A 15,212-nucleotide genomic window follows, 5' to 3' on the forward strand; every position below is an offset into this window, starting at 1 on the left:
CTACTTTTCTGAACAGCCAGCTTGTGAACCCAGCACGAGTCACCATCTCCCACCTGCCAGAGTCCGGAGGTAATCTTAACTGATTGAGTTACATAATTACTCTCATTCACCCTCATCTTGTACATATGTGGGGATTTTTCTGTAGGACTAGGGCTTATTAAAACATGCCCTGCTCACAAATACCTGTTTGGAACACGGAGAGGATGTAAGCTCACAAGCTCAACTATAAAAACATTGATGTGTCTCTACAAGCAAGGTGACACTGCTGGAACATCACACCTACCACTGGAAGAAGCTGGAGGTCTGAACTGAAATGCAAACGCCCAACAACTGTGGCTTCCTTTTGCTTTTCATGCCCTCCTACAGAACAAAGGCTATTTGGGGGGTAAGCATACAATATAAGGAGCATTGGGCCTTCTAACAAACAGGAGCTCCCCCGAGGAGTGGGAGCACACTTCAGCTCAACACACACCATGTATGGTTGTCCCCCATTCAGCCCTGCTCTGTCTCAGAACTGGGAACAAGAACAGAACCTGCAAGGAGCAGCACAGAGACCTGAATGGGTCACAGTGACATCACCTCTCCTCAGTGCCCTCCACACAGAGCAGAAGATGCTCTCACAGCACCGACGAAGCTCATACAGAACCCACGTCAGGAGGAGCAGCTTTTGGATGGATAGAGGAAAGGAAAAAAAAATAAACTGGGAGAGAAGTGGATTCTCTCCCTGCATGTTTTTGTTTAGTTTTAAGGCCATTTGGCTGCTTACTCAAATCCTCAAACCCTTCTGTTGCGACAGGAGGCAGCAACGGAGAGAACTGCTGGTGACAAACATCATGGGCTGATTGAAACTGAACGGAATAAATCCCAATCTGTCCTCTGCTGAGCAGCCTTGTGCTTTTGGGTGGGTTGGTTACATCCCCCCTCTTCTACTGGTGAGATGTTTGATGTTATGGAGTCGGGGTTCCCTCTAATATTTACCTCAACTTCAAGGCTATCTTCCCATATTATATTTTTGTTCTTCCCCCCCCCATGTTCATTTTTATTTAATAAGTAACAGCAGCCACTGTCAGACTCAAACCCAAGTAGTGCTCAAAGCCTCAGTCCCACAGCAATCTTGATTCATGGAGAAGAGAACCACAAGGAAGCAATCCCAGCTGCTGCCATGCTGCTGGAGTTGGTGCCCATATGCCATCATTCCTCCCACAGCAAGAGGGGAAGACATCATTTCTGTACACTTTTGCCCAGTTTTAATTAAAACTCTTAGGAACTTTGTGCTTTTGGAAGCACTACTGCCCCAGAAATCCAGAGTTGTCCCTCACTTCTCCTTCATGCCCATTACAAGCATCACTTCGCAGAATTAACAAGGAGGGTGGATGAATGGTAACTAAGTGACATGAGTGCAGCAGCTAAGAAGTTCTCATGATAGGGGGAAAGAAAGTAACACTGGTTTGTGGCATTATATAAAAATAAAACATTTACTGAGGTCTTCTAGTCTTATTCCATCAGTGCAAGGAGAGCGTGAGCTCTGCTCTGCCTGCAGTCACCACGTTTCTGTTTCAGGCTGCTCACACTAACAGGGGCTGTGCACTGGGAAGCATACGGGTATCACACATTTTGCCTTGGGATGCAGATACAAACTGTGCCAAAAATCCCTGGGATATGCAGGATGACAGCATTTTAATCCCTCTTTAGTGGAGAACCAGCTCATTAAATCTCAACATGAAGGTTATTTTATTATGAAGTGACAGATCTGGAGATTTACTTCCCCATTCCTCACCTGCCTTCTCCCCTCTGCTTATTCCTTTGTATTGGTTAATGGCCTTTCTCTCGCTATATAATCCTGTCAGGAGTGCAAAGATCTCTCTCAGGACGGCTCATTTGGTGTAAATCACTCTGCCTGTGCTGCTGACAGGAGAAAGCCAACATGCCACGGCTGATGCAAAGAAGGAGTTCTGTCCTACACTCTGGTAATTGTCACTGCATGATAAGTAAGTGCAAGATTTAATAAGGTCATAAAATGGAATGGCAAGAGCTGGTGTGAAAGGTAGTTTTTTTTCCATTAACATTGTGAAAACCTGGATTCGGAGGGACAATAAATTAGAGCAGTTGAGCAGAAATGACCTATTTGATTATTCAGTGCTTTGCAGCATCCCAGTGAAAGCAGAAAGGGCTGCTGCCATCACAACAGAAGTAAATACCTCTGCAAGTGTTAAAACCATTATTCCCTATGGCACAAAGCTGCCCTTAGTGATGTCAAGAAGTAGAATCATACTCTGCATTATTAAGCAAGCTCAGTTTTTGCAGCTAGGTTAGAGTTTTGAATGTAATATAATTAATGACTCACAGAGGACCAGACCTGGGGTTCTATTTAGTAGATACACCCCCATGATCAGACAGCCCCAGCTCTGTAAGTGGCCAGGAGGTGACACACAGGAAGCACCATAGCAAATTATTCGAGGTTAACATCTTTAAACCCTTTACAAAAGCCTCATATAGGAATTTCTGGACAGCTCCAAAATAAAACACAAAAAATACTTCTCCATTAAAACACTCCTTCCAGATAAACCTGCACTCCAGAAGCATTCACTGACTGCAGCACTGGGCCCAACATCCACACGTGGAGGGAGTCCTCTCCAGCAGCTCTCCTCTCTGCTGCTCCATAACACAAATCTCCATCAGTTGTAAGCATTACAGCGCCCTCTCAGATGCCCCCAACTCCTGTCCTCGCTTTTCCTTTCAAGTCAAAAACCCAAACAGCACGGAGAGTCAGTGGAGCACAGCCCAGATTGAAGGCATCTGAGGACAGCATCATGGAAAAACGTGGCACAGTGCCCACCATAGCAGTTGTGAAAGCAGAAAAGAGCAGCGATCACCCAGAAAACAGACATGCTGCAGTCCCCTATCGAGTCAAAGAGCAACCAAAAGGGAAGAGGCAAAGCAATGCCACAGCCACTGAGATACATGGATCCGTCTCACACAGAATCTGGTGACCACACGTCCTGGGCCCATCACTGCCTGCAGGAGGAACCTTCAGCTCTGGGTAACAACATGGTACCTCAATAATGTGGTTCAACAGCTATTAAGAGTCTGAGAAGGCTATCAAAGTGCTGTGTGTAATTAGAGGCAGTAAGCACTGCACGTGATTTGAAGGATGACACAAATTCTCAAGTCCATGGTATTAAGAGCATCCACAGCTTCCTTGCATTCTTTCCTTATGTTTTATACTTCATTCTATAATGCTGCCCTAACGTTGACAGGGACATCCCAGAAACAGGAGCCTAATGTGCAGCACAGCACAGCGCTCACCAACAGCCCTGAGGTGTGCACTGCATCCAGGTCTTCCCTAGAGATGCATCATTGAAACACACCAACAATTCTTCTCACATTTGAGAGTTATGGGGACACGCAGCTATTGAAAAACCTGACTTTTGAGGTGCTAATTAAAAGCTGAGGTTTTTGAGTAACATCATCCTGTTTGTGGGTGATGAGCGCTTTTGAAAGCCGAGCCCTGAGTTTCTTTATCCCTATTTCATGTAGAGGCATTCAGGCAAACAGCAGTGAGAAGCAGAGACCCTGGTTTTATGGAAACACCAATACCATTAAAATTCAAAGGAAGGGAAGTACATTAAGCCTAGGCTTGATTTACAAACTTTTCTAGGAAGCAACGGTTGTTTAAACAAGGTGTTATGATCAAACTAATTTATGGGGCTGTAATACAGAGTCGTGAAACCTCTGTGCTTAATATTTATGGGAAAGAGAACTTAACAGTTTTGCTGCATACAAATTCAATTAAAATGTGACTTAGAAAAAAGGTGCTGTGTTTTCTCCTTGCATTTTGTCCTCCACTAATTACTCTTCCTGCTCAAAGCCCTCTGCCATCTAATACACTTGGAGAAAGATCTTTGCAAATATCAGCCTCATTAAAACCCTGCAGAACAGAGATTACAGATGTGTACCAAAACGAGTGATGGGCTTTTAAAAAAAAAGAAAAATGAATTTTCCATTATATTTCTGGGAGCAGAAGTAACACGTGGAACAGAATGTCATTTTTCTGGATGAGTGAATGAGCAGTCATAAAACATCCCAGACAACTGCGCACCGTTTTACCCCTCCTTATTTTAATCCTACAGTACATGGTGCTATTATGCATGCAAAAAAGTAATGAGGCAGGCAAAGGTTATTGCTAGGGACACTTCTGGGATGAGGAGGGGGTGCCAATGCAGGAGACTAACCTCAGGCTATCTGAAATTGAAATTTTGGGATAAATTAATAACTCAACGTGAGACCAGACGGTAATGCTGTCTGTCTCCCGCAGGGCTGAAAATGTCTTTTGGCATTAATAATAATAAAAAAAAAAAAAAAAGGAGGTGTTACCTGTGAAGACATACAGGGAAGCAGAGTAGCTGTGCTGATGCCACAGAAGAGCAGGAGGGGGGGAAAATAAATGGAAAGAGACAGTGCTCTTCCTTACTGCTGACAAGCCAAGTGAACGCTCCTGCTGGCTGTGGGGAAGTGGCAAGCAGCAGTCAGTAATTCCTCTCATTCTTCCCAATGCTTTCAGGATTTTTTTCCCCACCATTAACGAGGGAAATTGCCTCATTATTCTCATTATTATTCATAACAGCGCCAGAAATTTTCTGAGGTAATTTACAGAGCAGATAAAAAAAACAACCCTACTCCCAGAGTTGAAGGGTTTACAGCGCAATTTGCACATGCAGCTCCAGGTCAGACTAAAACAGCGCCTCTAAAGATGGACGAGGAAAGATGAAGGTGAGAGCAATAAAATGACACTGTTTGCTGTTTCTACATGCAAACCAGGTGCAACATTTGGATGAAGTGGTGATACCTGAACAGCCAAGAGAAAGGGATGGGGAGGGAACAAGCAAACGGAAGGGGAGAAGCAAACTATTGCAAAACAACATGAAATAACAGCACATTATGGAACCACAGCAATCTGCAAAACCTTTCGCATTCGACCACAACCCTCTGTGTGGTCAGAGAGCTGGGATAACAGCACACAGACAGCAGCAAAGAGAGATCACCAACAACAGCAAAACCAAAGCTTGGCCTAGGGTTGGTTTGGCCCTGCATTTCTTAAAAGGGGAAGAGAGGAAAATTAGAAATGAAAATAACTCATGGGAAACATCAGGAAAATAAGGCACTGTTTCTCCCAGAACCATCTACCAGAGCTGTCTGAATGTGCTTGTACTGCTTGGATGTGACTTCACATGAGCCTGAGTCATGGCCAAAGCAGGGGATAGGATTTCTATTACAGACAGTGATGCTCTTTACAGCACTGAACTACAGTTGGCTGTGCATTTCAGCATCAGTAGGCAGCCTGTGGCTGCCTTTAGTACAGTATGTGTGCACGGCCTCTGAAGTCTCATTATTCTATTAGGCTTTAATGGCATTCATAGGTTGTTTGGGATTAATGAGGCAAAAGTCCTCAATCAAGAAGCAATTTAAGAGTACACTGCTAATTCCACAGAGTTCTGTAAATGAACTAATTCAATACAAGCTGACCTTTTTATTTTGGGGAATGATTGGTGTCTGTATTTTCCCTGAGCAGAGCTCTTAAGCAGCGATTTGGAAGGGCACTTCTGGCCCAGTGACTGAAATCAATCACGTTCCAGGTGTTGTGAACACTCAATTCTGGACCAATACACTTCCTTAAGAACTGTGCAGGTCATCCCACTGATGTGAGGATTGTGGCAGTGTCTACCTGGCTAAGTAAGGAACATGGTCCCTTCAGAGGCACACAATGAAAGGAAGAACAACACAACGGATTCATTTCTCAGTCATTCTATGACTTTTCAGAATAAAATCACTGTGGAACATTTCTTTCTTAGCATTTACAGATCTCACTCTATTGCAGCAGCATACAGACTCCTTCCCTTGTCATTATGCCTTGAGATGAGGTAATGGCACGTCCATTAAGTCATACAAGTCACAATACAAGACAGAATAGCAGAAGGCATTTGGATCAGCACAACACATCAAAAAATGAAAATTCATCATTAAAAAAAAAAAGACAATCTGTACCCTACATCTACAATAAAAAAGAATTAAGAAATAGCATGAGTTCAGAAATAAATTTGCAGTGCATCCATCCCCACGTGAAGGGGAGAACCAAGCAGAAGAGCAATATAAACCCCTAGAAGGACTGCTGTTAAACAACTTAGGAAGGAAACAGTTTTGTCTAATCTGAAATGGCTCTTTCATTCTCTCTCTTTCTCATTTAATTAAGATGAGATCTGTTGAAATAATGGACACGGATAACCAACGTTTGTGCCAGTTGCCAAGAACACAAGGCACATTATTGCTTTGTTCACATTTAGTTTTCCTCACAATAGTGGTGAGGTTCTGAAATAACAAATACAATTAGTGCTTTTCCTTTCATTTTATTTTCTGAATGTGATAAAACTTTACAGCTATTCATTATTCTGTTAGCAGACAGTTGCTAATTTCACTCTAAATTAACGTAGTCATGCTGCAGACTGTGTTTTGTACTGCAGCTTATTTGGCTTTCTTCTTCCATCCCTTACACATTGATTCCAGCACTCTTTGTGAACGCTGCCACTTAAGTAAGAAAAAAAACACAGTAGTAACTGAAGATAGGCACTTCTACCTACAGACAAGCATCTGCCATTACACCTTCTTTTATTTAGCAACCCGAATGCCAAAGCTTAAGTGTGGACAGAGCAGCTTTTTGGGCTCCCTGTCAATGCACAGCAGCTGCAAACGCTGCTCCCTGAGGCCCAGAGGAAAAGCAGGAGCATTCAGTGCCCTGCACTGCTGAAGAGGTGTGATGGGAAGAACAAAAGATGTCTTTGGTGATGGCCTTTGTGTTCTACTCTGTCTCTGTGCTCCTTATCAAACCTGCTGAAATATCTGACATGTGCTGTTGATGCCCTTCCTGAGAACAGAAATAGTAATACTTCAATGCCAAACAGTGAGTTGTAGCTGAGCACTTCACTCAACTGCCTCCTAAACAGGAAAAGACAACCTCCTGCTTCAAGGCATGCTATCGACTGGATTAGAAGACAAAGGCATGAGATTGCATTGTTTAAATGACAAACGCTTTCAAGTGAATTTTACCAGTAAATTAAACCTTCAATCAGACGTAAAATCCCATCACAAATAGAAGTTAATGCACCAAAATAGCCGCTGTGGGCAAAGCAGTTGCTGCGGCCATTTATCTGCTGATAACAACTCTTAGCATCACAACTGGGAGCTCTAAAGGCACATCTGTGCAGCAGCTCTGTCCCAAACTTCCCTTCCTTCCCTCACTTCCAAGCATGGCACCCAAGGTCCAGCAGATCCACCAGTTCCTGCTGCTGCTGCGCATAGAAGCCTACAGCTGGGGATGGCTACACCAACAAGCTACCATCTCTGGTTAAATTGAACAGATTTTCACAGGAAAAGAACAGAATCCTGTGCAAAACATCAAACACAAAGAGAAAAGCAGCTTCAAGTGCAGTACTCATACTACAGCATTGGTTTTCCCAGTGGGTGATTAAGTGTAGTTCACTTTTTGGTATTTATTTGCCTCTCAAGCATTTTCTGGTGCTGAATCCCATAGGCAGTTTGTATTTAATCTGTGGGAGCCAGTGGACAAAAAAACATTTTTAAATAACGGAGGAGATCTTAAAAGCTATTATGTATAATTTTTTTTTTTTCCTTTTTACAAAGCAAAATGCATTTAATGTCACGCTTCAGGGCCAAGAGATTGTGAGCTAGAACAGGAAGAATTGTTGACCTACCCCATTACACACATTTACACAGCTGGACTAAGCTTTCAGGGACTCATGAAGAAAATTCACTGCAACTGGGACTCAAAATACATGATTCCATTCACTTGTTCCCAGCTATGTTCTTTGAGAAGCCTTTATTAGACTCAACAACAGCCTCTTGCAAGGCACAGTCAGATCACATTACTACTCCTTGAAGACTTACCTAATGAAACAGACACATCTTCTGTTTTCATTCTACATTTTTGCTTTAATTATACACATTGTCCGTTATGAAACCTTGCCATGTTGTCACAAGTGGCCTCTGAGGCTGAACTCTGCCTTGTCAAGATAGCTTTATCATTCATAAATATTTCAGCGAGAACCAAAGACTGCTTATGAAAGATTGATTTCTTACAGTTCACTGACCCTTCCGTTGAGGCCTTTTATTAAAATTAGAGTAAACTCATCCTGGAAATCTGAGAATTGTTAATATTACAGGCTGCTAAAACAGAGTTCCCCCACGGAAAAGCGATGCACTAATGACTAAAAGTGATACATTGCTCTGGAAATTAATGGCAATCAACACAATTTAAACACCTCTGTTGGATTCTGAATGTGAAAATTAACATCTTTAATGGACTTTAAATCGAGCAGGTTCAGTACTTCGGAGGCCTCTAGTCCAAATTTGGTTTTGGAGTACTGAAGAGCAACTCTAATTCAACGTTTGGGCACCCAGGAGGTTTGGCAAGATTATCAGCTGCTCCTTTTTGTGTTGTGTGTTCCTCATTTATATTGCTAGAAAAATGTATTTCTGCCACAGCATCATTGAATCAGCCACAGATCAGCAGTGCAAGCAGATCTCCTTTAAGATCACAGAATCACAGACTGGTTTGGGTTGGAAGAGACCTTAAGGAACATTTCATTCCAATCCCTTACCATAGACACAGAATCACAGAATCACCCGGGTTGGAAGGGACCCCAAGGATCATGTAGTTCCAACCCCCCTGCCTGGCAGGGCCACCAAACATACACATTTAGATCAGGTTGCCCAGGACCCCGTCCAACCTGGCCTTGAACACGTCCAAGGACGCGGCATCCACAACCTCCCTGGGCAGCCCGTTCCAGGGCCTAACCACTCTCCTTGTAAAGAACTTCCCCCTAACATCCAACCTAAATCTTCCCTCCTTCAACTTGGATCCATTTCCCCTAGTCCTGCTATTGTCAGCCCTTTTGAAGAGTTTACTCCCCTTCTGGGTGTAGGTTCCCCTCAGGTACTGATAGGCTGCAATGAGGTCACCCCGCAGCCTTCTCTTCTCCAGGCTGAACACCTTCCATTTAATCATGCTGCCCAGAGCTCCATCCAACCTGGCCAAGATCCAACTTAAAAGTGGTTTCTGTTCCTCTCCAGTGCCTCACGTATTTCACTATTTTGAGTTACCTTCCTTCTAGTTGGTTTACCGTGCAATCTAGGTGAATATACACAGATTACTTCGTGTGACTGATGGAGCACCTGGAACATGACAGCACTGCTGTGGGTAGAGTTCCAGAGCTGCTTCCCTGCATAGGAGGGCATGCTGTTATGGTGGTACACAATCAGCACAATACCAGTAAGGTCATTAAGGGCCTGGATGTGAGGAAAGGATCATGCATGCTGCAAAATGGCTTAGCTCATTCAGCTTCATGAATCAGCACCTTCTCTCAAGATGCAGAACAGTTGGCAGAAGTGAGTTTGCTGCTGTTGCCTTTGCTGACAGCATTCTGCCGTAATCTTGGCAGCAGTGCAAAAGTAACAAATTGCATCCGCTTATTTCTGCTGCTGTCTTTAAGGCAGCTGCAGACTGTAATTTAAACCTGGCTTGTTTTCTCCCTGCATGCACATTTGAACACACCCATGCAAATTTTGGTTACTTGCAACAGCCTTTACCACTGTAAAATACGTCCTGGATGTCATGCCAGATCAAAGAGATTCCCTCAAGCCACCCACAAAGAAAACTAGCAACTGTTGAACAGATATCATAATCTCAAAGCCTGCTCTATTTTCCTCTATGACTTACAAAGCAGAGACTTTAAACCTATCATTTTAATTAATTCAATTCAGTGGTTATAATAAATCAATCAATCAATCACACTGCCCTTCCTACCAGTCACTAAAAGCAGCCTCACTCAGAGATGTGACTTTCAGCTCAAGTCTAAAGGCTACACCTGAAATGAAAGAGAACAAGAACATGGTGATACACGTTCAATCTGTCATTGAGAAGGTTAGGTGTTGGGGAGAATCCAGAAAGGACAACCAAGGTCACAGAATAGCAGAGAAATTTAGAATAACCTTAAAATTCATGAGCTAAACTCTTGATCCTGGGGGAAATGAACTCGGGTCAAGTTAAAGAAAGGGGAATAACATCATGACTGCATGAGAGCCTTGTTGCAGTGATTGTCAATGAAGTAGACAGACCCGATCCAAGGAAACTATACCAAGACCCATTTCCCACAGACTAATTTAGCACAAGCCATCAGCCACCTGTGACAGAACAAGTCATACATAAGCAATTGGACCAGATTCTAGCTGGTGAATAACAGGAAAAATAACCCTACAGCAGCCATTGACCGAACCTTCCTTCTGCTCTGGGTCCCTCTCTATGTTGCCCATTGATGAGCTCATTTTGTAGTCATGAGGAAAAACCACCCAAAACACACAGGGGGAGTTGGTTTGTAGGTTTTTGTGGGTTTTTTTTGTTTGTTTTTTTTAAACCTTTTCCCAAAGCAACAAGTAGTTGACAGCCATTTAAATATTCAGCAGCACCAGCATTCTGCCATTTAGGCTGACTGCATTGCTACACTGCAGGCTCCATTCGTCTCTTAGATTTCCCAGTAGAAATAACACAAGCCTGGTGTGAATGGAACATTTGTGATATGCAAACTTCTTCCTGCTGTTCACAAATAGAAACCTGAATGTGATCAGCAGCTCACTGCCTCCTCATTTCTCCAAGTGGTTGTTGTTTCCTTGCCTTCACAGAGATCAAAAGCTTCAAGCCCACACACTTGCTCTCTCCTCATTTGCTAAATTCTGCCCATTACAGCTACTCCTAAGAATATTCATTACATCAGACATGCAACACAACGTTGGTCTGAGGTGTGAGCCAGAAGGTAGGAGAGCTGTTCCTTTAGCTATTCCAAATGCCAAGAAACAAAGAAAATCTCTGGGACTGAGCACAAGAAACAGTTTACATACAACACAGGAAAGCACCATTTCTGCTCTTAGCATCATTTATCACTTCAAGTCTCACCAGCAGCGATTGTTACTCCTATGCTAGGCTGACATCTGGCAGAGAGATTGGGATAAGAAGCAAATGGAGAAGAGCCCAGTGAAAAGCCAGCAAGAAGACACAGTCATTCATTTCTCCAACGCAAAACCAAGCTTGTCATTAAGTGTCAAGTGCTACATTAAGAGCTGCACTGGACCAGATCTCCGATTCAACCTCTGGGCTCTTAACAAGACACAGTGAAAACCCTCCCCCAGAAACATTGCCTCTAAATGGCCTCCTTCTCTGTTTTCAGAACAGAGTCAGGCTGATAGCAGACTTACACACCTGTGCTGCTGTTACCCAAAGCACCAATGGATAACAGACAGATTCAGAAATACCAGCTTGACAAAACTGAGCTCATCAACCGTGTGCCACCAGCGCACAATGTGAGGAATGAGCCACAACCTTGCTTAAGTAAATGGGCATTCCTGATTCTGGTCCTCAGCACTCAGATCCAAAGCCCATGCCCAACTTGTGGCATTAAATTGAGAAAAGGAAATCAGAGAAGAGTTGATTGAGCCAATGGAAAGACAAAAGCAAATAGCAGGTGGAAGCAGACACACAAGGGATTTCCCCTGCATTTTAGAGATATACCCACTCCCGTTAAATTGAGGCAGAAACTTTGCCCTCTGTCACGCTGTCAGTTAGATTCTTGCCTTCTCTGCCTTTATATTTTCTTCTAGGTGAATGGAATAAACAACGTAGGAACAACATTCAGCTTTGCAGACTGTGTCTCCCTGTTTGTACTCCCAACACCAAGGCCAGCCTGAGGCAGCACCTCTGAACATACAGCAAATGCCAAAAAAATTAAGAACTTTTTTTTTATTTTGTCTTCCTTTCCTATTTTTTTTTTTTTAAAGGAAGATACATCATTGAAATTCAACATCCATCTTAGAGAAGCACTTGGATGCTGCATGACCTTTGTGTGACATTTTCTTTGCATATGCGTACCAGGAGAGACCATTCCTCCTTGTAACCATCCCTTAATACAGCACCATGTCTGCAGCAGGGAATGATAAAGACTGCTGTGATGAGTGCTAATTCTCGTGATTCTGGAAGGCTCCTTAAATCAAAGCACTGAAACTGAGAAGTGAGGGGCATAACTATGAGGTTTATTGATTATTCTTCACTGGAGGAGCATAATTCTGCCTTGACAATTCTACAAAGCCCCTATGTTTATGGCCTCAAGGCACATCTGGGTTGTTACCAAATTGGGTGTTTAGCACCCAAATGTGTTAATCTTATTACAAACTACTAGCTTTGCATATTTAATAGATGTCACTCTACCTTACTATTCCAGTTCAGAATCATCATGAAGCCTTTTGCCCTGCTTGGAACCAATGGGAAATGAAGCACACAAGCAGAAAATACTAGAAGAGAGCCCCCATTCATCTATAGAATGGATAAAAAGAAGTTGGTTGCCTAAACTGTTGCCAGTTATAAACAGGTTGAAGTTCATATAAATACTGTAGAATTCTTGTATTTAAGACAAACCAAATCTTTATAGGGTGGGTTTTCTGTTTGCTATGTTGTGGATTTGGTGGCTTCTTTAAAATGCCTTTGTAAGCTGAGTTATCTGCTTCACAGACCTTAAATTCACCAGCTGAAACTCTTGCAATTTCCCACATTATGAACATCTGACCTCCAACATCAGGAAATAATGAAGAATTGATGGCTCCAGATGTGCCAGTCCCACCAACAGGCAGATGTTCATTTTACACACCATTTAGAAATCCCCAGTGCGTTTGATTACACGATGATAAAACGACTAAATAATAGGGAGAAATGGAATAGTGCTTGGAAAGTGAAGTTTGCATTTTCCCCACTACAGAAAAACACACGGATTCGGGCATGCAGAAGATTACACTGAGATTGTGGGCAGATTTAATTCAGAAATTTCTAATAGGACAACTGGAAGTTTCCACTATGGGAGATGGCTCTATCGACTTTATCCACCTTGCATCTAAAGACTCCAACACGAACAAAATTGGCAGATAGTTGGAAAGAACACAAAACACAAACCATTCCTCCAGTAGTTATTTAGCTAATGGGAATTACCTCCTCTGCACTGAGTTTATTTCCCACTTGTTTCTGGAGCTCTTCTGTCTTCTTAGAGATTACTTTTCCTTCTGTTACCCTTGACCAATATGGCACTTATCCTTCATTGCAATGCACATAAAACTGTCCCTGTCAGCCTGTGCTCGTCATGCCTAGAGAATGCTTTACAACATCATAAAGCCACAAAATGCCTCAGTATTTAAAAGAGATCTGTCATTCTATCACTGGATCTTAGAGGCTCCGCACACAACTCCCTGCAATGCAGTGAGATCCCTAAGCAGAGAAACAAAGAAAATAAACAGATGCTGCACTTGCAGTGCTTCCACCTTCAAGAATGCTGATGGATTATTGCAGGTCGTAACTGCACACAGTTGTTAACAGCCATAACCAAACTGTTGCTGTGGGGCCTAGGACTGCCAAATTTTAGGTGCCAGTTGTAGGGATTGGCCCAACTGTCCTGCGATTGCTGCTCCACCAGGGATTCCAAGCACCCTCCCTGATTTCCTATTCTTGCTGGGAAAGCTTTCAGTCTGCAAACGAGCATCTGTTAATGTTGCACTGAACAATTCGTTACGTTATATTCCAAAAACATTTTACTAAGGAGTTTATTTACACCCAGTGCTCTGATAATGACTAATGAACAAGCTTTCAGGAATGGACTTAAAACAGAAGCCGATCAGTTTAGAACATAATTTCATAGCTGAGAGCACAAAAAGCTGATTCTTTCAGTGGGATTTTGCCTTCACCCCTTTTATCTGGCAAACCACTGATGAAGGCAATTCTACTGACCAGACATTTGATTAAAATACTGCATGGGGTTCATGGGGTCCTCACAGTTACAGTGTCCCATCTCAGTCAGATATTACAGATTCACCTCACTTACTGAAACACAGACCAATTGCTGGCTATGTATTCTCACCATCCATCTTGTCTCTCACGTTGACTGGTTCCAAGCATTTCTAAGAAAAAGAGTCAAAGCAAATTCTCAAAAACCTCTCAGCTGCCACTGCAACAGAAAGCACACATCAGGCCACAAATAGCACGCAAAGGAAAAGCTTGTCTTCAACTCAGCAGAGCCAGCAATGGTCTTTCAGAGAAAAAAAAAAAACTAACCCCAAAAAACCAGGAAAGCCAATATAATTAAAGTCCAATTTTAGAGTTTGAAAAGGATTCTGTTAGAACTCAAAAGTTTGACTTTCTGCTCTAATGGAAATGCCTTGTCTTGCTGCATGCAATTTTCCTCCCTTGTGAAATGGAGTATGTAACAAACACCAAAAGCAAGCTGTCTGCTCAGACAAGTTCTCGTGCTTATATTCATCCACTATCAGTGCTGCTGCCTTCTGATTTCAGATGCCCCTTTACATAAAAACCGCAGCAGCAAGGAATTAGTTCTCTGGTGCATGCAACCCTTTCAGCTTCAGTAGCAAGGCAGATTCTTCTTTCATTAGGCAAAGACTTCTACCTAAAACCATCCAACTGTATACAACAGCACAAGCTGTTGGGCAGTAAGGAATTGGATAAATTTAGGTGGTGTTCTGGAGAAGCTGCTTCCAAACCTATGAGAAGCAAAACCAGCCAGGATTGTGGCAGAGCTGGGAACAGACTGACAGGAGACTGAGCAGGGGCTGACTGGGGAAGTGGGACTGCAGAACTGATAAGATAAGCAGCAGCAAAATGCCCATGTTACATTACCACAGGATGACAGAAAGAGATGTGTGGACAGTGGACAAGTTTGCTGTCCTCACAGCCCTCAAAACACTTGCATGAAGAACGCAATGCTGGGTTCCTCACTTAGCATTCATTAGCTCTCCAGTGGATGCTAATTGCCCCAAAGAACCACCACCACACACAAAAAAAAGCCCAATTTCTGAGCTGAGATTGGAAGAAAAACAGAGGAAAGGGGCAAATCCTTCGAGCATAAACAGATTGTACTATTTATACATGGAAATGTTTTCTGCATCTACAAGCTTACCATGCCTAAGTACTTTAATTAATCGCAGCAGTTGCTATGGCAACCTTCCTAACTCAATTATGGATCCACAAAGAGGTGCAGAGTGCTTACGAGAGAAGCAGGTAACTCTTGTACTGAAAGTGAAGCAGAGAACAGGTATCACAAAAA

This window comes from Lagopus leucura, unplaced genomic scaffold (genome assembly GCF_019238085.1).
Source record: "Lagopus leucura isolate 7727_CA_CO unplaced genomic scaffold, USGS_WTPT01 Super-Scaffold_100056, whole genome shotgun sequence".
In the NCBI taxonomy this organism is placed as follows: domain Eukaryota; kingdom Metazoa; phylum Chordata; class Aves; order Galliformes; family Phasianidae; genus Lagopus; species Lagopus leucura.